We start from the raw sequence: 26355 nt of genomic DNA, 5'->3' as shown, positions 1-26355 counted from the left end.
TCCCACTCGTGCTTGATAGGATTTAAGTTGGGGGAGCGGACAGGTGAGTCCATTCGCCGAATATCCTCTCGTTCCAAGAGCTCCTCCACCTACTCATTTCCATGTGGTCGCACATTTTCATCCATAAATATGATAAAAATCGTTCAAATGGCTTTAAGCACTATGTGATTTAACATCTGAGGTCATCAGTGCCCTAGACTTAGAACTACTTAAACCTAACTAACCTAAGGACATCCATGCCCGAGGCAGGATTCGAACCTCCGACCGTAGCACCAGCGCGGTTCCGGACTGAAGCTCCTAGAACCGCTTGGCCACAGCGCCGACCATAAATATAAAGTCAGGGTCAAATGCATCCCTGATAAGACCCACACAGGGAAGGAGTACAGTGTCAAGATAACGTTGAACGCTGAGTTTACCGTGTTCAAAGATTTAGAGGCCAGTAGCCTGATGAAATTTCTTGCTACCACAACTAGACCACCCAAACGATCATGTTCAACATTTTTCCTGGGTGGATTACGTACCATCAAATGGCGAGTGATGGGAACACGTAAAACACCCAGGAACATTATCGAAAACGATCGTTTTAGTCGTTCAGATGTTATGGTGTTGGGTGGCATAATGTTACATGTGTGTCCTGACCTCCAAATCTCTAAACATGGTAGACGCACTGGGAAACGCTATTGTGACACTGTACTTCTTCCCCATCTTTTCAGGGGTGCATTCGGCCCTGACTTAATTTTTATGGATGACAGTGAGCGACCGCATCGAACTGGAGGAGGAGATTTTGGAACTAGAAGATATTCAGTGAATGTACTTGTCTATCACCCCCTCCCCCCCTCTCTCCCTATCGAGGACTTAAGGAATGTAATGGGGAGGTGTTTCGCAGCACGTCCACATGCAACAATGACCATCCAGCAACCAAGCAACCATTTTAGTTAAACCAGGTCCACCAGGTTATCCTACTAGGACTTGAAGTGCAAACAGTTAAAATTTGATTTTGCATGATCGCTGTTTTTGCAAACCACATAACTTGTTATTATGGTCGTTTCGCTTCTGACGCATTTTCTTTTGGTGACAGCAGAATTTACCATAATTTAGCAGTGAAAGCTAATTTTCGAACATTTTACAATAATCTCTTCAGCATGACCAGTGCTATCCACAGCTACCTTTTACAGATAACTTCTCTTAAGACATGACTATAGATTTCCAACTCTGAACACTTTCGCTGGAATACATTAGTGTAAGTAATATTTATTACAAACCTTACGAACCTACATGGAGACCGGTTTACATGATGCGATGGCGAGTGAAAGAGCATCCAGACCTCATAGCTTGGGGATGTTTGAGGTGTCTACTCGTGGTAAAGAACCTATATCAGAAGTGATATTCTACTCGTTGGTTAACAAAAGTTGATAATAATCAGGCAGCCATACCAGTTTCCTGAAACTTACCCACGTTGTTTTTAAATTTGTGCTCGCAAGTGCCTAAAATTATTAAATACTGGTAGTCACGCGAAAAAATATTATCAATTGCAAGCAATATACCACAACCAACACAGTTTAATGTTAGGGAACCCAGTACCAGTTTCTCGTTCAACGTTGCTTTACGTAACTTTCAGTCTAATTGCAATTCCGACTACTTTAATAATATTATATCGCCAGGTTCCAGAACTCGACGTTTAGGTTAGGACTAGGTCACGTGACTTCTAAACGGGAACTGACCTCCAATTCGTCATTGTCTTGTCCGTTGGGCTTCCAAAATATGAGAGCCATTCATAAATTACAAAGCACTTCAGAAACTTCCTCGTACAATAGACATATCCTTTTAGATCAAGGTTAAAGTAATTATTTACGCTGCAACGAAAAATAAATAGTAGTTTCCATTTGTAACTGTACAATGTATGACAGTACAGTATCGAAACAGTATCTAGAAGTTTTACCAGTTTTTATCCACAAATCTAATAGTCGCGGAAGAAATAGTCACACAGTCGACTGGACAGGCTACTTTGAGTACTGGGAGAGTGAACTGACTGACGAGTATCCACAGACAACTGCCTGCTAACTGGTCATTTAAGACTATGGTAGGGGAAGGGAAGCAAGCGCCAGAGCACGAATTATTGAAGGACTTCTGCGATTTAATTTTTCTGCCAAGGATGATGCTCAGAAAACTTCCGTGCGTTCCGCTCGCGAATATCATTAATGTACGTGGGATTCTCACCAAAACTGTTCTGTGGAGGAGCTCGAGAAAATGCAAGGTAGAGTTGCGCAGTACGTTATTTTAATTATGAATGAACATGACAGCGTCAAATACATGTTCGCTTATCTTCAGTGGGAAATTTATATCGCGGAGTGAACATGTCAATAAAATCCAAGGAATCAGTGTGTACAGAAGAACGTATATGTAATGGTTCATCTTCAGCGTCGTTCGGTACTGAAACAAATAGATCCACAAAAGATACTGACATATGACGCAAATCCCACTTCACACAGTGCGATAACTTGTGAGGTCTAATATGAATGCAGTAGATTCGAAACGTCTATTAGATATCTTCTGCTAGGAATTCAAAACTTATGGTGGAGCCTACTTGTTAATGTTCCTCGCACGCCTCGTCTTTCACGTTGACTGTGTTTACCGACAGTAAGTAAAATCCTGATAAAATCTATTACGCCGTCAATTTAATATTCGCGTCCTGTTAAGAGGAAGGAAGATTGAGTTTATCGTCCCGTCGATATGGAGGTCATTAGAGACGGAGTACAAGCTCGGATTGTGTCAAGGATGGGGAAGTAAATCGTACGTGCCCTTGCAAAGGGACCATCCCGACATTTGCATGGAGCGAATCAGAGAAATCACGGAAAACCTAAATCTGGATGGCGGGACGCGGGTTTGAACGTCCTCCCGAATGCGAGTCCAATGTGCTAACCACTGCACCACTTCGCTCGATACGTCCTTTCAGATACTTGTAAAATTGGAGTTATATTGTTAATCTCTGTAACCGTATCGGGCGAGCCTTAATTTTTATGTTTGTAAATTCCATCTCGTCAACTTCTAGCTGCATATGCTGTACGTAATCTATAAACTTGTTTGTATGAGTCTATGTCTCAGCGTGTGCTTGAAACTCCAGATCGATAATTGTGCGATCGCTAAAACTTTGTGTGACACATTCTAGATGCTTACGAACACAAGGAGCGAAGTGGGGGAATAGATAAACCACCGAAATCGCCAGAAGTGGGTTTCAAACTCGAGTCAGCTCTTCCTAATTTAGAACTTTCGTGATTTGCCTTCAAGCGACGCTTGGAATGGCTCCATCTTCAAAACAAATACCGAACTACTTAGAACTTTTTCACCTGTTTCCTAATTTGTAATGGTTTCTACCATTTAGGTGAAAAGTATAAACACACCGCCTCTATGAAAAAGAGCTGTCTGTATTGCTGGCGAGTCAAGCTATAAGAACGCACAATCGTGACCTGACTCACACCCAGATGCTTTGTCAGACGAGTCAGAGAGTTCAGCGACACTGCAACCTGTAACACTCAGCTGCCCCACTTTCACTGCACAAGCTCCTTCGATGCTGCGCTCCTTCTGCCATACACTTTGAGTGACATTTATATAGGGCTATCCGGACACTTCTGATCAGATAGAGTATAATTTGAGGCAAATACATTAATGATATCTTCGTGATTTTTTCAGAATGTGTCAATGCAGAAGTACATTGGTTAGAAAGAGGGTGACTGTAGCAGCCCACAGCTACCAGCAATCACTCGGATGGGTTTCACGGGAATTAAGTGCGGCCACGTCGACTGTGACTGTGAAAATAAACATCAGGAAAGTAGTAAACCTTATCTTCGCCCTTGTACGCCTACGAAGCTAACGGATAAGGATCACTGAACACTAAATCGCGCTGTACGAACCAATCGTTAACATAATAATCAACTGTAATAACATATTTTTCTCTTGGAGAAGTATAAGCTACGACTGACATTTTTAGGATAAATTAAAATTGTTTACCTGAATTAGATTCGAATCCGTAACCATTGCCTCTTATGAGTAGGGCGTTACCAACGAAGATAAGGAAGGGTCCACACCTTCCTGATCGGCTAAAAGATTCAAGACATATTCCTGTTTTAAAAAAATTTTATTCTGTAGCAATCCTAATGCTGTGTTTATATCGAACTTTTCTCTTTTTTTCTTCTCCGAGAGGTGCCACTTGTTTAGCAGCCTAGCAGGAAAACTTCTATGCGGCTTGGAATATAAGACGAGAAACCAGTCGGTAGGCGAAGGACGTACTGGTTTTTTGATTGTGCCCTGCGGCAAGATTCTAGACACGTGTTCCGGAGAACGACTGAACAAGTCACCGTTCATTCATCTTGATGTAGGTTTTCCGTGATTTCCTTCTAATACTTAAGCAAATGACGGGATGGTTCCTTTGAAAGAACAAGGCGGGTGTCCTTCTCTGTCTCTTCCCCCTACAGGCTTATGCTTCGTCTCTAATGACCTTGTTGTCAACGTGACATTAAACCCTAATCGTCCTTCAGTCAGAAGCGAGTAAACTCTTGACCGTATTCATGTCATAGCAAATGGTTTAATATACACTCAAAACAGTTGGTATTTATACAGAGTAGATAATTAAATATATTGAGTTACTTTTTCTCGTAACGTTATATGTCGGTTTCAAATGTGGGATATACGACAGATTAGTTAAATGTCTTTAACTGTAGTCGTCACATACACATACACTGAGCGATAGGAATATTTTGCGGGCGAATGTATTTTGTAGCCTTCTGGCTAGATCTCCTACGTTACAACTGGTATGAAATTCCGCGTTATGCAAGATACAGCTAATGTATTCTCTCTTCTCTCGCACTCTGTACTATCTTGTGAGGTATGATATTGTATTTTACTGTTTGAAAAATTTTCTGAAACGATAGAAGATTTTGAAGATGTTCATAAAAAATACAAAAAGATACTTTATAAAAATCGTGATAATTTTCGCACTTAATCTCTAAAAGTGCAACTAATGTCTGTGAAAGAGCTGGTTTACAGCTATGTGATTTTAATGTCTGCTGTGTTTTTTTAAGAACAAGAAAAGGAAAATTAAACATAAGGATTTAACGTTTAGTCTACAAGGAAGCGAGTGCAATCGGGTACAAAGCCGTGTTGAACGAGGGTCGAGAACACAGGCATTGCACTTTCTAAAGGAGCCATTGTAAAATTAGACTTCATTGGTTTAGGAGAACAACGGATGGCAGGCCATATTTTCAAATCAGGTCCACCAAATTGCAACACTTGTGTATTGACCACTGCGCCTGAAGAAATGAGGTAACAGAAAACTATCTTTAGAAATAATATAATGTAACAATGACAATTACCTTCTGTAAGAATGTTACAAAAGAGGAAAAAAGAGTCGTATGGCATTGTTAACGGGAGATCCAGAGGGTTAGTTAAACCACGTAATCGGAAGAGGTCTTTTTCTGATCGCACCCCATTTCCTTGCGATATGAGTTGTGTCCTTAGTAGAGTTGCGCTATACCAAACTTACGATTCGGTACTTTTGGTATACTACACAAAAGACGTAGTAATGGTAGGATCGCCGGTAGTATTGGTAGCACTGACAGGGAAAGAAACATAAATTAATACGGAAGAGAGAAAATGGGAGCCGACTACTTCTCTTTTTTTTTTTGTCTGGATGTTGGATGTTTATTTGCACATAATTTTCTCGATTTTTACCTCAAAATCCGTACTTTTCACGCTAAAAATCAACATTTTTCGGATAAAACCAGTATTAAACGTTACAAATTTCAGTTTTGTCATAAATACATTTTATTCTTAAGTAACAGACAGGAGAATAAATATGTAGAACGATAATGTTCTGTCCGGCCGATGTGGCCGAGCGGTTCTAGGCACTTCAGCCTAGAACCACGCGACCGCTACGGTCGCAGGTTCGAATCCTGCCTCGGGCATGTATGTGTGTGATGTACTTAGGTTAGTTAGGTTTAAGTAGTTCTAAGTTCTAGGGGACTGATGACCTCAGATGTTAAGTCCCATAGTGCTCAGAGCCATTTGAACCATTTTGATAATGTTCCGTAGGTCAACTGACCCTTTATGTACTTTCACACAACTAGACGGCTCACTGTTTGTGGTTTTCAGGGGTATCTATCAAAACATTGACCGCATAGCAAATACAGAAAGCGATCGTCATAAGGTAGCGCCGGATAGGTATGGAACACACCCAACGTACAGATGACGTGGGTACGACCTTAACTGATCCAAGCTACTGGGAAAGCAAACGTAGACTACGTTTACTTATGGTGGTCTATAGTAGCGTACCGTAATTTTACAACTCTAGCCTTAACTGTGGCTGCTGGGTGCAGGTGACTGTAATGGATGCGTAGATAGTGTAGTGTCATATTTGTGTTGGATGATGATGAGAAAAAGTAGCTGTCGAAACCTGATGCCAGAGTATGACCTTCTGCTCTCGAATAGCGCCAAGGGGACCGCCGGGCCTAACGTTCCCACGCGAGACACTGATCATCAACAACAGCGCACTTGTCCTCACTTTATGAGACCCTGTAGAGAGATCTGGAAATTAATCCATGAATTTGCCATAAAGTCTGATATTTGAGTCACCACATTTCTCCCGTTGTCGATCAAATGCCCGTACTGAAAATTTCTTGCCAGGATTCAAACGGGCCACTTGCAAGGCGAGCGTCACCTAACATGCGTGCGTTAGCGCCCTGGAATGAGATGTCGACAATGGCAGAGGATATATTTTCTGCGTCTGTCGCTGGTTTGATTACAATATCAACATAATTTTTAAACACAACTATTGTACAGTTTCGGCTATGTAGCCATGTTCAAGTTGGTATAATCCATCCAACGGACTTACTTGGGCCACCACCCAAATATTCATACGGCCATACATAGTTAAAACGTAGTAAGTTGGCTAGGCTTTATATACAAAACTATTCACTTGCTGGTCTCTGGCTTCTCCATTTGTACATTTAAGTTCTCAGTGTAATCGCGACAGGGCTCACTGCCTTCCCCTTATTTCCATTCAAAACAAATACAAGAACGCAACATCATTAGATATAAAAATATGTTTATTCTCATAAATATCCTACAAGGTGCACAAGACACCAACTTGTTGCGGTGCTTGGCTGGCTAAGTAACGGGTCCGCACACGACGGTGTCTCCGTCTCCATGCTACCTGCAGTGAACAACGGGCTGGATAGTCCAGGTAGATGCACCCAGCACAGTTTCAACAGTTCCCGATAGGTAGCGTATTATAATGGACAGGTTGACCTCAGAGCTATTGGAGTCGTGAATGACGGCGGTCGAGTTTAGGCTTCTTGTACGCGCCTTTACTTTTTCTGACACCCAATGAGCGCACAGTAGTTTTCCAAGTGCTCCACTGTGAACATCATAGCCAGTGCGAGCATTAAACTTATTTATAGCGCATTATTTACTGAATCTTTATTCGATTCATGGTTGATGATGGTGGTCGTAAGCGAGATACATTATTTGCAGACTACACGCTTTTTTTCAAATGGAAAACCGTCTATGCGCGTACCGCAACTGTCGCTTGAAACTGACAACGCTGGAATCCCTGTCGGTGATTTGAACTGCGCGACCTGCCATTATTCGCGAATAGGACTACAGATGCCGGTATGAATGGCAAAAGTGACTTACAGAACGCAGCACTTTAATTTTAATTTTAATGTTTTTCATACTGAAGGCTATTTCCATCACAAACGAGATTTACAACTGTCATGTCTTGATGTGGAAGTATTGCCCACGGCTTGTGTTAAAATACCTACTCACAACGAAATTCATCACAACACAAAACAGATCATGGTGAAGAAATCCGCCGCAACTTAAAATTTAAGTGTTACAGAAATTCCTCGACAAACAGTAGGAAGCAGTTTCAGTCCTTCCAAAACCAGGAAGCAGCCGTGGTTTCACCAATAAGTTTTCCTGCATCACATTCTCCAATTGTGTACAGCAGGCCTTTGAGTGCCTGCTAAACCCCAAACTTGTCTGTTTCTTGAAAACCAAATATTTCTTTCGTCGCACTGTGAGTTGAGAAGATATAAAACTGTCGCTAGTAACAGGGCACTGCTGAGAATGACTGCGCGACAGATTTTACATGACTGGCTGCATCCAAAGCTGCCTTTCTTGATCTCGAGAAGGTCTGAGACACTGATTTGAGATTCCGCGAGTGGGTCTTCCAAGTATATCTCAGCCTCCAGTCGCAACCGAGTAAAGACATGCGGTTTTTAAGACACTGGACTAGCAATGTAGAAAATTAGATTTCACAGCCACCTCCTGCCATCCAGATTTAGCTTTTCCATGGTCTCCCTGAATTACTGACGGCGAATACCGGGATGAGTCGTTCGAAAAGGGCATGTGCCATTTACTGTACCGTAAGTATAAAACACAAGTCCTTCTGCCATTTTCATTTTTCATTGTATACCGTATGGGATCGCTTTGAAGAAAAGATTTTTCGAGGCTGTATCTGAACTGGAGCTGGAGCAACAGGTTGACAATAATCACTGCTCCCTGTGTGCTGCCAGGAACGATTTTCGGAGTGTTACAGCTAGTAGCGGTACTGTGCATTTTATTTGTGACAAGAGAACAGTTCTGAATTAAAATGGCGACATACACCTCTTTTCGGGTCAGAAAGAATTCGCTTCTATCTTTATTTTATCTGAACCCTTCTCTTACGTGTGCGTGTGTGTGTGTGTGTGTGTGTGTGTGTGTGTGTGTGTGAGAGAGAGAGAGAGAGAGAGAGAGAGAGAAGGCGAGGGGTGCTGTATTAATGTGCTGCAGAGGCTCAATCGCTTAATATCAAGGGGCCTGTTAGATTAATATGTCTCATCCATTCTTCCGATAATTTCATGTGATTTTACTGATTTGCAATGTATTCGTGAGTGTGCGTATGTGTAGGGATGACTAACGTGATCAAAGAACGAAATGTTACATACGCACACATACGCAAGCCGGGCGCTGATAACCACGCAGTTGAGCGCCCCACAAACCAAAACATCAAAAAACACATACGCAAGCCTTTTGGCTACTGCGGGTCGTCTGGAATTTATACTATTTGTGTTGTACTGAACGATGTCACGGTCACAGTAGTAGAGATTTGGTATTGCTAGCGACTGGACTATTTCTTTTTTGGGAGAGATATCTGATCTACATGTAGGAGATATACGGTAGGCAATACACTGATGGGCCTGTCATCGCATGGTGATTTGCTGTTATGATTCTTGGGCTTAGGTCGAATTAAGCCCCGTCCACACTGAGTACGAGATGTTCACGAGGGAGTCATTGCAGATGTATGTCAGTACTGGAATAATAGTTTCAGATGTGCTTTTGATCAATCTGTATTTACTCCACAACAGCTCACTGCCTAAGACGAGATACCTGTCATTGGAAATATCAAAATATCCACATACTTTTGCTGGGGCATCATGGGTGACGTACTTCAGATTTGTGTTCTGAGTTAGGAGCAACTTTAGATGCGAATATCAGACTTGGAACAGAATATTCAAGTGGTCATAGATTAAGAGAGCTACACGAAGTGCGTATCTGACTGTTGCATAATGGCTACGGCTACAGATAAGAAAAGGTCGTAACGGATTATTAGCTGGTCGACTTTCAAAGGCTGTATAGCCGACGAAAGTTTAGCTGAGCTCCATTTTCCTACCTTGTGTAAGTTATGCATCTTGTTATAAAGGTCTTAATAACAGAAAACGCCTAGCATATGTCACAAATTACGATATTTGCTAATTTAAAGCAAATTAAAAATCTCCTAGCCACATATGACACAGACGCGGCTACTATAAAGGGCGATCAAAAAGTTTCCTTTTGAAGGCCTTACAGTCCAGAATCAGTATGGTAATCAGGCAAAATTGCCGTGAGCATTGAGAAAATCATAAATCCGACGCAGTAGGTTAAAGATACCCGTTTGATAAAACGTGTCCTGCCGCGTGAAGAAGTCAACCCTTTAAGGCCTTTTTTTAGGAACCTAATGAGTGGTAATATCGAGGGTTGAGATCACAAATATACAGCGGGTACTCGAGTGTTGCCCACTTGAGCCGGCATAACAACGTTTGCTATATGGGGACGTGTGTTATAAGGAAGCAACAGCATCCATTGCTGTTGGATGGTTTTCAACTGACATTGTGCCCCATACACATTCTCCATTTTCCAATGGATGTCTACCAGTGTTTGTCCTTCGGTAGCCAAGAAAAAAATAACAGCATGTTGGTTCTCTTTCAAAAAATGGTTCAAATGGCTCTGAGCACTATGGAACTCAACTGCTGAGGTCATTAGTCCCCTAGAACTTAGAACTAGTTAAACCTAACTAACCTAAGGACATCACACACAACCATGCCCGAGGCAGGATTCGAACCTGCGACCGTAGCGGTCTCGCGGTTCCAGACTGCAGCGCCAGAACCGCGCGGCCACTTCGGCCGGCGTTGGTTCTCTTTGAACGCGTTTGGTAATAACTTCGCCATATGTCGTGTTTCTGCATTTGCTGCACGCTCGTCGGAAAGACTCGAATGCCGTACTAATCCCTTTCCTACATATTGGTGCTTATACAAGCGCACCGGAGTAACGCTACGATGCGTGTACGCTGCAGCAACGCCCTCAAACGGAAACCTTTTGATCGCCCGACACGTTATTAGCCGGACAAATTGGCAAGCCACCAGACTCTCTGTGGAAAACTTGTTTCTTTTATAAACCATTCTTGCAGGGAAGGGGAATTATTTACATTTTTCTTAACATACTCCGAGCAAGCCTTACATAACAAAGTCGTAGGCGCCTCTGTATGCCTGTTCGTGCAAGTCTGACGTCTCACTGAGGATGGTGTTACTTGTGGTACAGAAAATAAATCACTTCAAACAAGATTTCGGTAAAGGAAGTGACACGTGTTTTATAACACGGAATACAGTAAATGTAACCAGATATTTTCATATCTTGCTTCTGAAGATTGTCTAAACCCAAATTATTGCGATCGCATATTGCAACTAAAGAAACACCTATGTTTTTACGACTAATGCTACGTTTATATTTAATGATGTACTATATCAAATAAAAGTGTAAACAGCTTTATATTTCTGGAGCATCAAAACAGATGTAATGAGTTGCTGCTTACATAAATGAAGGATGAGGAACGATTGTGATACAATCTAGTGATCTGTGGTTACCAGAGATTGTACGAATCACATTTAGCAACTCGCTGGTATTTCTGATGTGTGCTTCTAACAAGTAATGCCTCTACTTAAAAAAATTACACGCACTGTTTTAACGTTTTGTAAATTAAACAAGAAATGTACCTTATAGCATCCAAAATCACCAATTATCTTTCTCGTCACCACGATGATTTGCATCCGAACTAAATATTGGACGTATATGCACGTATCAAAAGATGTGAAGAAATTTTACACGCGCTACATTCGTGTCTCACTTTACAGCACCTAGGTTCTACGCCGATCAGTATGTTTGCCATTCCTCACACATAGTCCGTCTTAGACAGTTTCTGTGTTGCTTCATATACAAGTAGTAGCGTAGAGAGGTATTTAATCCGATTAATAACTTTCCACAAAATCCATTCGCATAGGAACAGTCATTATTTTTCAGACGTGACTGTGATTAAAGCCAAATCAGTCAGTAGCTTCAACAGGAAATAAGCAAGCCTCAGGGGGAACGGATTGTGGTTATGTCAGTTCGAATTGGCCTCGGAAGGTCAACAGTACTGAGTGACCGCCGTGTCGTTCTCAGCTAAGAGGCCTCACTGGATGCGGATATGGAGGGGCATGTGACCAGCACACCGCTCTCTCGGCCGTTGTCAGTATTCATGTCCGGAGCCGCTACTTCTGCGAAGTAGCTCCTCAATTGGCCTCACAAGGGCTGAGTGAGTGCACCCCGCTTGCCCACAGCGCCTGGCACAACCGGACGGTGACACATCAAGTGTTAGTCAAGCTCCACAGCGCTTAACTTTGGTAATCTGACGGGAACCTTTGTTACCACTGCCGCAAGGCCGTTGGCGCAGCGGTAATGACCACGGAAAAACCGTTGAACATTGGCGCTCCAGGTATATCTAATCTGCGACCGCGAGTTCGACTCTAGTCCACCACGTGCAGGTGAAACGCCAGAAAAATCATCAAACAAACGTCGGTCAAAGAACCCGAGACAGAAGCCAACAGGCAATTGGCTGTTTTTCTTTCATTACCCTCTCGGGAAAGTTTGTTCATATCAACGAAATAAAAATTTCACAAATTTTCAAACAGCCATGGTATGGCGAGTAATTTCTCAGATTTTGTAGGGCCAGACTTACGTTATCTTTGTGTGGCAAAACAACTATTTTATTTAAAACGATTACCGGTTTCTTCTGCATCATTTTGGTTTGATTAGCTTGACGCGTTGCCCATGACATACGAAGAGCCTAGACTTTCTTACAAGTGGAGACTAATACGGCAAAGAAATTCTCACCTCGTTCAAGGACATCCAAAATCAAGAAGGTAAATAAAAAATTTGTAACCATCTATCCTGGTTACGTTTTAATTTGGTGTTTTGATCTGGGATACGTTGAAAATCATCAGGACAGTCTTGATAACTATTTCTAAGTTTCAGGTACCAACGTATCACAAACACGAAATTCCAAATTAAGAAACTGCATATCGAAAATATGGACGCACTGATAACAACACGGGCTACAAGTCAAACAGAGAGATGGGCAAGGAAAGTGAAGAACTGAATAACTGGAAATAATTTCGGGGGACGGCATCTTTGGAAGATGTCGAAAAAGATAAGTACTGTAATTTATTTTTGTACCGTAATTAAAGACAGTATTGTAGACCGTGTGAAGAACTTTCTTTTTTTATGTATGTGAAGTTTTCTGACAATAATTAGACAGGGCAAACCAGTGGGAAGTAATTAATGATGATTTACTTTCAAATGACACATGGAACGTGATGGTGGCCATAGCTGAGCGGAAGTAATTTTGAACAACAATGACGATCTAAACCAGAGAAGGGCAGAAGAGGCAGGTGGTGGAAATGCTAGTAGCACTTCCAATCTAATCTGAGGTCTCGACGAAAAAATATTACAATTTAGTTGAAAGAAAAGTAGAAAGTGCTGAGAAACTTAACGAGAGTCAGAAGACGGATTTAAGAAATTTTCATGGAAATATTTTGATGCTTTTAATGAAAAACCAGGAAGAGAAAACAATTACCCGTGTAAACTTAAGATACGATGTCACGAACTGTTTTTCGTTAAACTTTATGGAATACCTGTGTGTAGAATGGTGGCTGCAGAAAGGGAATTACAAAAGATTGGAAGTTGGGGACATATAGAGAGGAGCTGCAGTGAATGCCATAACACAGCGGTTGTAGTATGTAAATGAGATGGAGGGATAAGGCTTGTAGTAGATACCAGACACTTAAATAAAATGTTTGAGAGAGAAACTGACCATCCTGAAAATACAGACGAACTATTGCACGAATTTAAAGACGTAACCTACATAACTAGTCTTGATCTCACCTCAGACTTTCACCAGGTAGCATTGGAAACCAATTCTAGGAAGCACATTGCCTTTCTGTACAGTGCCAGATTTTATCAATACTGTGTTGCACCATTTACATTAAACGTTTCTGTAATAGAGTTTATCTGAGTTATAGGTTTTGTTCTAGGAAAGGAATTAAATATTAAAATGACAATTTAAGGCGGTGATATTTTTGTTACTGGTAAAAATTGGGAAGTGCATCTTGAATTATTAAGAGGAGTAGGGGAAAAGTTAATGTCTGCCTGCACACATCTCATTAAAGCTGAAAAAGTGTAAATTCGCTGTGAAACATATGAAACTCTTTGGTCACAGTACTATAGAGGAAGAAATTTTGCCTGAAAGTGATAATATACTGGCCACAGCGAAATTTCCTTCCCTTGAATAAAAGAAGTTAAAATTATTTACAGGGTTAGCTAATTTTTATGGAAAATTTGTAAGGAGTCGGGCTTTGAATGCACCTTGTTTGAATAATCTTTTGAGGAGAAGTGTCATGTGGGTATGGAGTAAGGAATTAGAGCAGGCGGTTATGTGATGAAATTCTACGCAGACCAGATTTAACATTACCGCGTTGCCTAATGTCTGATAGTAATGCTAGTGGAGTAAGCTCTCTTATTTGAGGAGAAAGAATAGGAAGACAGAAAATCATTCTAAAGCATTTGCACGCATGACGTAACAAAAACAAGAGAAGAATCACACTGTAACAGAAGAAGAGTTGCTAGCAGTACCGTGGGCTTTCACCAAGTTTGGAAACTATTTATTAGGACATAAAAGTATAGTGTATTCTGATCATAATGTTTTGAGTTATCTGCAGGAATGCAGGTTGTATCACAGTAGAATTACAAGGTGGACACTTATCTCTGAACAGTTTCATTATTCAATAAAACACCTAAAAGGAAAGGAAAATGTAACTGTGATGCGCTGTCTAGATTACCAGTAGGAGGTGAATGTGCAGAGAGAAAAAAGGTATTTTATGATTATGTACATGAAAGGAATTAAGTATGAAAGGAAAATTAGAAACACTTGTAATGAGATAAGGAGGAACCTTAACCACGATGAAAATTGGAAACTTATAAAGTGCCTCATGAGACAGAAAGGTAATAAAAAAGTGGAACAATACTATAAAGTTTATAAAGGAGTGTTATTTAGGAGAAATAGTCCAGACTGTGATAGGTGAAGTTGTGTTATCCAGAACAGTGTATTGATAGTGTTACGAGGTATGTACAAAAAAAGTTGCATACACTCTGGAACTTTGAAGTCCACAAGATCCAAGAAAATTTATATATTCACAACTTAATCAAAAGAGTCAGAAGTATTTTCGCGAGTTGTGACAGATGTTAACATGTAAAATTCATCAACCTAACTAGGAGAGGGTTCACGAAGAACATTAATCCAATGATGCAGATTGAACTAATAGGAACTGATTTATTTGGGGTGTTACCAAAAGCCAAAGGAGGCACAGTCCCATTTTTGTTATGTTAGATCTATTTTCGGAATTCATAAAGTTACATGACGTTGAGGAATTCTGCTACATGGGTAAGAAAATAACCCATGATAGAGGGACCAAGGAGGAGATAAAAAGCGGAATATCACTGGAAAAAGAGCATTCCTAGCAAAGAGGAGTCTACTGTATCAAACTTAGGTCTTAATTTGAGGAAGAAATGTCTAAGAATGTACGTTTGAAGCATAGCATTGTACGGCAGTGAAACACAGACTGTGGGAAAATAGGAGCAGAAGAGAACAGAAGCATTTGAGATGTGATGCCACAGAAGAATGTCGAAAATTAGGTGTACTGATATGGTAAGAAATGAAGACGTTCTCCACAGAATTGGAGAGGAAAAGAATATATGGAAAACACTGACAAGAAGAAGGGACAAGATGATAGGGAATCTATTAAGACCTCAGGGAATAACCTCCATGACTCTGCGTGGAGCTGTAGAGGAAAAAAATTGCTGTCAAAGACAGAGATTTTGATACATCCAGCAAATAATTGAGGATGTAGGTTGCAAGTGTTACTCCGAGATGAAAAGGTTGGGACGGAGAGGAATTCATGGTGGGCTGCAGCAAACAATCAGAAGATTAATATCTCAAGAAAAGTGAAACCCTATAAAAAGTAACCAGGAAAATTATAATACAAAATATTTAAAAAAAGATTATTTTGAAGAGGAAGGCATTCCAAAATCTTATCCGTCTGATAATGGAGGCCAGTTTATGTATAAGCTGTGAAATTGTTTTACAGAGGAAGAAAATACAAAACACATATTAATGTCAGCATAAAATCTATCAAATAATCCCACTGAAATATACGTGAGAGAAATTGGGAGACTATGTAGGACCTACTGCAGTAGAGAGCACAAAAGTTGGATTGAACATATAAGTGGTTTTCAGGATACACTAAATCGGTTGCAACATTCAGCCACTGAATTTTCACCATATGAGTTAATGTGTGACAAGAAACCTGCTAATTTAATTAATGAAATCATAGAATTCCCTGCAAGCAAAATATAACTGAACAGGAAAGAGAAGAGTGATCCATAAGAATATAAACAGTGTAATATTAGTAAGCAGAGACGTGATAGGAGGGTAAAAGTAACACAGTTTATGGTACAAGATCTGGTTCTTGTGAAAACCAATGCAAAGTCAAGGGGAGTTAGTGGAGAAACCAAAAGACACTTGAGATTTATATTTGATGATTGGAAATAATAGAGATTCCTCATCCAAATGCTTATAGGTTAATTAATTTCAAGTCAAGAAAGTTATTTTGGTTAAGAAATATTGTACAGCTGAAGCCATATGTGTGACAAAAGCCGTTTCACACCCTCTGTCATTACAAAAAATAGTAACATAATGTAGATGACTACAAATTTTTTTTATGTTTTTGAAAACATTATTGCAAACCCTCAGAGGGATGCATCTTCTTTATGCATTAAGTGCGTGGCATATACTAGATCCCTAGCCACGCAGTTCTTACTGCAAAATGTCATGATGTCCAGAATCATATTATTCTTTATTCTGTCCTGTTAAATACACATCTCTCACTATTTTCACACTTCTATAATACACAGCATCATGCAGAGTTTGCTTTGTTATGTAAAAACCATGAATGGAATGAGAGCCGTCTGGGGTGGCCGAGCGGTTGTAGTCGCTACAGTCTGGAACCGCGCGACCGCTACGGTCGCAGGTTCGAATCCTGCCTCGGGCATGGATGTGTGTGATGTCTTAGGTTACTTAGGTTTAAATATACACTACATATAATACATAACTGATAATACTTCTCTGTTTTTTCACCTGTGATGACGTTACCTTTCAAGAGGAACATACCATTTATGATGACACAATGATTACTATAATTATAAATACATGATTTTCCTGTTATTGGTTTATAAAAAGAAGAAATTACCATGTCAAGTATATACTAACTACATACCGAAGTGAATTATCAATACATTTAGTTACCAGGTTATGTTGTAAACTTTGGCTCGACCTACATGTATCCTCACTGTTAGAACAAAACACCCTAGATGTTAGGAATTTCTGCTATGTACTTGCAGTAGCTAGCTGATAATGTACTGACATTTTTGAATCTTTATTTCTGAAATATTCAAAATTGTAAGATTTTGCATCAGTCGTTTGATACTCTGTAAAGTTCTTGTATTGTATTCTGACTCAGCTGTTTGTGATACGGACTATGTGTTGTTTCAGAGAAGAACAAACCATTTGACAAGACTCAAGGAGAAGTGAGATGCCTTCTGATCACCAGCTGAATTAGAGTTCCCATTGTACTAATGACCCATAGATATGAGAAAGGACATGGAGAAAATAAATTTGTAAAATGAAGTAACTTTTAATAATTTATGTAATGATATTATGCATATACCTGTTAAAATAGTTCTTTACCTAATATATATGTAATGGGTTATTTGGTAATACTTCCCAATCTGTAACCGAAACAGATGCAGATATCAACATTATTGTATAACATACCCCTGTTCTCATACAATCATTTTGTGCTAAAGTCTGGCCCATAATTTATATATTTGATAGCTTTTGGAGGTGTAAAAATGCAGACTGTGACAATTCTTATTGGAAACTGCGATTATGACTGTATGAAAGTAGCCGATACTCTCTCGCTATGTTTACACTATGTAAAACACATATTAAAGGACTGTAACATTATAAATTCAATATATGTATGTGATGAGAATATCTGGAATGTAATTACCATGAATTGTACTTACAAATTCCGTACACAGAAACCTGACTGTAATAACTGTTCAGCTAAGTGTAGAGATGCAGGTTTCATGTTATTATCAAAATTAAACCTGCATTTACAATTTAATTAAGATTTCTACCTTAAACATTATTGTGGAAATGTATGTCATGTAATTTGGCGATAACTGTAATATTTTGGGATGTTAATTATTCTGGAAACAGTGTAACAAATCGTAAATCGGAATTCTGTAACTTGTTTTAGAAAACCGATTAACTTTTACTTGTAAACATCGAAATTACTGTTTGCAACAATGAATGCTTTCATATTTCAATTTTCAGAACATATACAAAGACCAGCAGCAACAGCTGTCGTACGGTGACTCTCAGATTTCGTGGGGTCAGTGTTACATCATTTTTGTGGCGCAAATCAACAACTTTATAAGCAATTAACTATTTCTGCCAAATCATTTTGATTTGATTAGCATGGTGGGTTGCTCCTGGCATATAAAAAGTCCAAACTTCCTTATAGATGCAGGAAAGAGGTACTCACCTCCATCAAGAATATCTAAAATCAGGAAGTTATATAAACAGATTCATAGCCGTATAACCTAGTTACATTTTAAGGTGATGATCAGTATTTGTCTGGGCGGACTCCAGCTATGTATCGCTAAAACGAAGTTGTAAATATCTACTGAAACACCAGTGGAAATGTGCGAACTCGTGTACTTGCTCTCCTTTCTGTGCAGACAGAGTCCACTAGTATCTGTCAACAGACTCGAGTGATGAGTTGTCAGTTAAATGGGTAGCGGAAGAGACTCACAACGTACGGAGTCGGCGAATTCGGAGATGGCGTCACAGAACCGACTGCCGAGTTTAAAGTGAGTATACAGAGCTCATTTACGATCTGTAATGAAGGCACAAAGCATGGAGAAAACGTCACCTGGACTATTGAGCTGTGGTACGCGATGGTTCGTCCCAGTGGCGGTGTACAGGTACATCGAAAAGCATATGAGACGATGCATCCTACTTGCCAGTTGGGTAAATTTCGGGCAGGTGGTTAAGATGTTCTCATATGGGAGGTGTCTGTGTACAAGACCGTAAGAAGGGGTGGTGATGTAGGCCCCAACCAAGGGTGTAGGCACAGATGGGACGCAAAAACTGACTGAAAAAGATAGGAAAGAAAGACAGCTTAAGAATTTCCTGGAAGAAGTGGTTGAGTTCTCCCACCCCTCGTGTTCTTATCTTCTGCCTACGAGGAGAAGCCTGTCCCTCAGCCTGCGACTGTAAACATATGCTGTTGTATCAATGTTGTTTTTGCAATGTCGTTTCGTAAAAATAGCATCATAACGAAAACGACTGCTACTGAGAGACGACTATAGTCGCTAACGTGGGTTGTGGCTGCACTGTGCTTGATTCACACAGTTTGCATCTAAACGGTTCGCTCATGGTCAGCAGTAGACTTCTTACTACTACCTGATATGGTGTTGTATGATCTCAAAGATCGGCGAGTGGGTGCAGGCTTCAAACAGTAAGATACGCATGTCGTTCTAGATTAAGACCATTGCGCAATAACAGTGGTGCGTTGACAAAAGAGAGCATAAATTCTGACCTTCCTGTAGACGCAGTTCTGCTGCGGTACGGAAAATAGGTGCATCACAGTGTGCGAGAGAAATGGTCGCGGAAACTGGAAACGTACTCCAAAGTGGAAGTACGAGGGACAGCATAATTCGTGTAGCCAAAACGTCTAAACTGCACATAGATTCATCGTGACATTCTGGCGGTATATGGACCAAATGCAATGTCGCGTTCAGCTGTAGTGAAATGGTGCCAATCATTTTACCAAGGCGGCTCAGACACAGGTGATGTCGATGGGCTACAAAGGCCATAGATATCGACGATAGACGGCGATGTACAGACAGTGGAGGAACTGATTCGCAGTAATCACATATTTTCTGACGATGAGGACGTTCACAAAGTGGTTCTCGAATAGCTCCGTGATCAAGGAACGGCATTCTATCGTCGAGGAACTGAACGATTGGTAGAACGTCCCGAGGGTTGTTAACAGGAGCTTGGTGACTATGTTTAAAAATAGTAACGTGTATGTGTGTCACTTCGAAGTGTGCAGCATTTAATAAAAGTTACTTGGCTGCCATAACAATGTGTAACTCACGTTTTGAAATCCTTCGTACCTGTAGGGACTCTTCCCAGGTTTCCGTTGGTACGATTCAATTGTTTTTACAAAGTTTATACAATTTGTTATTAAAATCTGCGCAGAAAAATTACAGAAATGTAGTTTTACAGGAGGAGCACAACTTTGGCTGTTCCGCCTGGGATAGGAGCACATCACTACAGTTCTGCTTGTATACCATTTGCTTCAGCAAGACGAATCGTGCCTATTCGCTCCCACATCGGCAGAATGGTTTGAAGAACACCCCATAGACATGCGGCTACATGTGTGTCCATATAGCTCTCCTCGCTTCAGTCATGTTGTGTATTTCTGAGGCGCCATCAATAATACGTACACCGATAGGACTCGCAAAGGAGTCATACACACGAGTCACACACTTTGCTCATCCTTCGCACGACTGTAGTGGGTACTTATTCGAAAAGTCGAGGTACAAAGCTTTACAAGCCTGAATACCACAGGAGAGCGCCATTGTCGAGCAGTGCGTTAGCTCAATCTCTGTCCTCAAATTTCTCCACCATTACGGTTCGAACTGGCTACCACCATCTCGAGTGTCTGGTAGCGAACTTAGATACATATTTTGATTATATGTTGATAAACTTGGTGCTCATTTTCAAAATGTTGTTCGATAAATAACAGCAAGTGGCAACAGTTCATACCTATACAAATATTGTTTTCCATATACGTGACCTTTAACAACTATGTATCTATAAAAAGTGCAAGCATAACTAAATGCAGGAAGAAGCTATGGACAAATAAATCTTACATTACTTTATTTTCAAAGATTAAAAGTATAAGATTGTACGGACTAAAACAGGTACATAAGTCAGTAATGGCACAAACTATTGCGGTATATAGAGAAAATAAACAAAATAACTGGTGAATACGATGAACAGGCAAAAAATGGGGCAGAGGCGAGGAAGGAGTCAATGGAATGTAGGTGGACAACAATAATACTGTTTACAACTACTGTCTTATTCTGTGAAAATATTAACTGCGCTAAACCCCATGCATGTTTAAAATGTTTACCCTGGCCCAGGAAGTTAATCGAGAGCGGGACACACTTTTAAGACCCAAGCTGAAACTATTGTGCACAACAGAATGACAAACGTGAAGAATCTATGGCCCTAGTTGTGGATCCTAAAGTGGAGTATCAAATCTAATATAAACGGATGGTGTTAACAGAAGCAAGTTTTAGATGCACACATTAATTTTTTCAATTAAAAACACACATTAAACGCATTTGACTATGAAAGAACTTCCATTAATATTACAAAATGTGTCCTAGATGAATTATGCCAAGTTAGGCCGCTGATTTTCTGCGTTACTTGAAGTTAAATGAGAATGCTTTAGACGCAAATGACGTTCTAAAATTACTCACGAGCTTTTATTCAAACAGATGCAGTGACAGTTATATCACGGAATACGTGTACCTACTAAAACAATGCTGGACTTGAGACAGATCACTGCAATAATCTGAGCAATTGCCGACAAAGGGTTGTCCTGTGATGCCACTGCTGCTAATAATGCTCACCATAAATATTCAGCATGCAACGTGCAAAATGATGCCATCGTGCCTGTGTCTCTGCTGTACAACTCAAGGAGCGAGCTTCCGCCAACACGAACTTTGGCCCCCGATCGGCTGCTAAGATGCATATCAGGCCCGCACCTCCATGTTTCTGGAAGAACTCTTCTGTCCGTCCACATCTCCGTCCACCAACTCTCCATATTCTAGCTGGATCATGCAGCCTGCTTCTTTCTTCCAGCCATACAGGATATGCTCGCCAATCGTTGAATAAGAACAATCAGCCTGCCAATGGCGTGATTCCTTGTTGCACAAAAATCCCACCAAGAAAGCGCATCGCTTAAAAATCTATCGAATTTCCGATTCGACCTTCTTTCTAAAAAAAGCTACTGCTCTGTCTTCATGACATCATACACATTTTTACCAATCACGCGTATTTATGCCCAGCAACTAATCTCGCATCCAAGGTCCTCTAAATTTAAAAAACTGCGCCTACGGCTAGACTGTTATTTTTCTGCACGCTACGTTTCTCTAGGAAAGCGTCAGATTCTTGTCTGTTGAGGGCACTCTTCAAAACATGGGTAAGCGCCGGCCTCCCGCTAATGAAGTTCCTTCCCTGACCTCTGCTCAGTCGAAGGATGGAGGGTGGCTCATGAACCCACAATAGCTCTGATCACCTGGAGATCATCCCACAAGGTGACTTTCATGGAGACAAAACCTGAGGATGTCCGCCTGTGCGGATGCCAGAAGCCACCTTTTCTGTTATTTCAGACACCACTGTGACTGTCCCCGATCCAGCGTTCTGCCCTGTTCCCAAGCACTCTCAAAAGTAAAAAGAAAAGAAGATTCCTACCATGTTAAATGCAGTTAAGATGTGAAGTTAGTACAGTCAGTGCAGTCAATTTCAATTTTATAATTATTTCTAGCGACCTCAGGAACCCTTTGCAATTGCTGAATATGTATGGGAATTGGATATATGTTCTAAACTCCTTCTACCCCTCTCTCTGCCCACTCCCTCTCCCCACTCCCTATCGTCCACTTCCTCCTCTCCCCCTCTCTCTCTCCACCTCCTCCTCCCCATATTTTTGTCCATCTCCTCTTTCCCCCTCTGTATATCCACTTCCTCGTCTCCCCCTCTGTCCATTTTCTCTTCTTCCCTTCTCTGAGCTTGAGACTTCTGTATTGTTATTGCCAGTGAACCCTTGGTTGGGAACTGAAGTCGCTTAAAATGCTTAGGTAAGTCGTATACGGACTATGACAGACCTCCCATGCTGCTGCATCATCAAATGGGTGGGATTACACAGTTTTGGACGATTCATATTCCATAGTAGGATTCTAATCATAAGTCGATAAGCCATAAATGCAGCTTTCGTGTTGCCTATTAAAAATAACACATAGTTGTGTACAATTTATGTTTAAAATTATATGTAAGGGGGAAGAAGATGTATGTGGAAAACAATGTATGTTATGTTTAGAAATCCTACTATTGTAGTTAACACTGACTGCGGGAAAGAAAATGAAATAGCGCATTTTCACAGCGCGGTACAGCACATCATTTTCACTCTCGCAGTCGATTTTAACGGAACACCTATACGTTGTCGTTTAAAGAAATCTAAAACCTGTGTCCGCCTGGATATTTAAAATAGAGTATCGTGTAAAAATTTCACGTACGTCGGTCAAGAACCTTTCTGTCAATACTCCCCTGATACACGTATACAGTCTATGTTCGCCCAAATGTTTATTAGAACATCGTGTAAAAATCTGAAGCAAATTTGTCAAGAACCTTTCTAGATATTCGTTGACTCTTACACAGAAGATTACAGCTACCAGCCACTTTTTACAATGCTATTTATTTATTTAAATAGCGCCGTTACCGGTTTCAAACCTATAGGTTCATCTTCAGACGGCTACTTTACGTTTCAAATTAGATTTCGTAAATGGAAGATGTAACCGAAACATCTTCCATTTAATAATAATAATTTGTTTACATCACTTAAAATCGTCGTGAGGCACAATTACAATTAAAAAGACGTTGTCTCACATCTTATTTTGGTTGTAGGGCATCACCACCCCAAGGAAGTTTCGTCAGGTGGGAAAACAAAACACGAAATGTAATGTAAAACGTGAACTAGGTGTGTGAAGATGAACCTATTGGTTCGAAACCGGTAATGGCGCTGTTTAAATAAATAAATAGTATTGTGAAAAGTAGCTGGTTGCTTTAATCTTCTGTGTAAGAGTCAACCTATCCAAAATGTCAGTTTCTGACAAAATAGCATTAACTATTCTAGATTTTTGCTTACAACCTTTCCCCTTGTTGACCCAACGACGTCGTCCATTACGATTGCAGTGAGCACGGAACTATCGGGACTCGACCGTCGATCAATGGAAACGTGTCGGGTCTTCAGGTGAAGCCGGCCGGTGTGGCCGAGCGGTTCTAGGCGCGTCAGTCTAGAACCGCGCTGCTGCTACGGCCGCAAGTTCGAATCCTGCCTCGGGCATGGATGTGTTTAAGTAGTTCTAAGTCTAGGGGACTGATGACCTCAGATGTTAAATCCCATAGGGCTCAGAGCCATTTGAACCATCTTCAGGTGAATCCCATTTTTGCTACACTAGGTCGATGGTTGTCTTCACAGGCGCCGTCGTCAAGGTGAACGGCGACTCGAAACGTGCAGCGCACCGTGGTCGCAGGCTGGTGGGAGCAGTATTGCGCTATGAGAGACATTCTCCTGCGTTTGCAAGGGACCTGTGGTAGTAATCAAAGACACGCTGACATCTGCGAGCCACATTAATTCCTTCACGCTTGATGTCTTCCCTGAAAGCGATTTCATCTTTCAGCAGTATAATTAACAGTCTCTCGGAGCCAGAACCGTGCTACAGAGGTTTGAGGACCATTATAGAGAACTCACGCTGATATCTCGGTGACCAAATTCACCTGATGTAAATCCTATGGAACCCATCTGGGTCACTATCGGGCGCCATAAAGCGTATGAACATCAGCGACTCGCCATTTACGCGAATTACATAGTGCATAGACGTGTAATGCCACATACCTCCACAAACCGATCTACAAACTGACGGATCCCTGATATGCGGAATCAGTGATGTATTTCATTCCAAAGACGGAAAAACAAGCTATTAAGCAGATAGTCGTAATGTTTTCGCTCGTCAACTTATGTCCGCCCGTGTAAAAATTTAAGCAAATCGGTCAAGAACTTGTCGAGATATTTGGTAACACCATTAAATGACGACTTGTCTTTATATAGTAGTGTAAATTTTACAGATATATTCATATGCTACACGTATTGAAACAACATGTGTTCTGTTTCTGTCTGAACGTTTTGTAGAGCGTCATGTAAAAATTTGAAGTAAATCGGTCCAGAAAGTTTCGAGATTACTGGTAACAACCCTTCCCCTTTATATACGAGTAGTATATACATATTACGACATGTACTAAAGAAGTGTGTAGCCTATGCCATCCGAACTTTTATTATAGTTTAATTTAATAATCTTAAGTAAACTGGTCAACGTCTTTTCAAGATTTTTGCCAACAACTTTTCCCATTTACGTGTTTTATGTACATATATTTATATACCTCAAATATTAAAAATATGTATCCTGTCTGTCCAAGTGTTTGTTAGGTGCAGCCTGTGTCCGTCTGAACGCTTATTAGAGTATCGTGCAAGCGTTTGAAATAAATCGGGCAAGAACTTTTTCGGATATTTGATAACAACGTTAAATGACGACTTGTCTTTATATATCAGTAGAAGTATATATTATGATGGTCCTAACCTCATTGCCCTCTAACTAGAGCGTTGTTCTCATCTTCAGTGAAAACAGACATGCCAGATGGCTCGCCAGTTATCAACTGGCTGCTGTTACTTTGGCAAGCGTGAATAACGGAACTGTATTTAATCATTATGAATTAAGTCAGGATTCTGTTATTGATATTTCTTAGTAGCCAGAATTTCAAGTGCTATTACTTTCCGGCCTTTAGTTCCTCTATGGGGAATATCAACTTTAATATCATAAGACTGAGATTCATTCAGAGCATATTCAGCAAAGGTGGAATCTTTCGTTTTCAGTCTCTAACTCCTTTCATGTTCAGTCAGTCTAGCAGTTATACACCTACGTGACTGATCTAAAAATAATTTACCACACTAATTGCAGGAAATCCTATAATTCTACTCTGTTCTAAAGGTAGAATTCTGTCTTTACTGTTGAACAGAACATGGCCAATAGCATTTCTAGTACAAAAGCTGGAGTATATTTCCTGAAATTTAATTTGCTGGCAGGTTCATGTGAATTCCTACCTACATGTGGCATAGGGCCCCATTGTTGTCAGTGTTATTTAGTGCCTTCTAAGGAGCATACAGCGGTGCTGTTATCCTCTGTTTCTTCTGTCTACCGAGCATGTTATCAATTTTTGGCTTGTAAATTCTTATTTTCTTAATCTTTGAGCGTAAAATAATATGTTTTTTTCATAGCGTCTTTGTGAATTTCATTGCATTCTGTATAGATATATAGTTTTAAAAGGTCACACATACTTCGCAAAACTATCGTTGTTCTGCTATTAACTCTCGTTATGGTTCTGTGGACTATCTGCTTAGTATTCAGTGGTGTCAGGACGGCCTAGAAAGCCGAGAGCCAGTTCACGATGAACTATAAAATAAATATAATTGTGGAACATCCGTTCTGTGTATTTCACTTCTTAAGAAGATAGTGACTTTCTTTTCTGACAACTGAAATTGCATAATAGACACTTTACAGGCCGGTGTGTTTTATTCAATAAATATTCCTCCAACGGAATATCATCAGCTGAAGGCTACTGTAATTCATCACTGCATGAAAAGTCCGTACACTGTTCCA

At 40.5% G+C, this 26355-nt stretch overlaps 1 protein-coding gene across 1 annotated transcript in view; it reads left to right on the top strand.

The window, feature by feature from the left end:
* The window catches only part of LOC126183489 (cytochrome P450 4C1-like), a 242223-nt gene that overhangs the window by 1807 nt on the left and 214061 nt on the right, over positions 1–26355 (top strand). The gene's annotated exons all lie outside the window — the stretch shown is intronic.

Source organism: Schistocerca cancellata, chromosome 4 (assembly GCF_023864275.1).
Source record: "Schistocerca cancellata isolate TAMUIC-IGC-003103 chromosome 4, iqSchCanc2.1, whole genome shotgun sequence".
Lineage (NCBI taxonomy): Eukaryota > Metazoa > Arthropoda > Insecta > Orthoptera > Acrididae > Schistocerca > Schistocerca cancellata.
The sequence above is the reverse complement of the archived record's forward strand: the minus strand, read 5'-3'. Positions and strand labels throughout refer to the sequence as shown.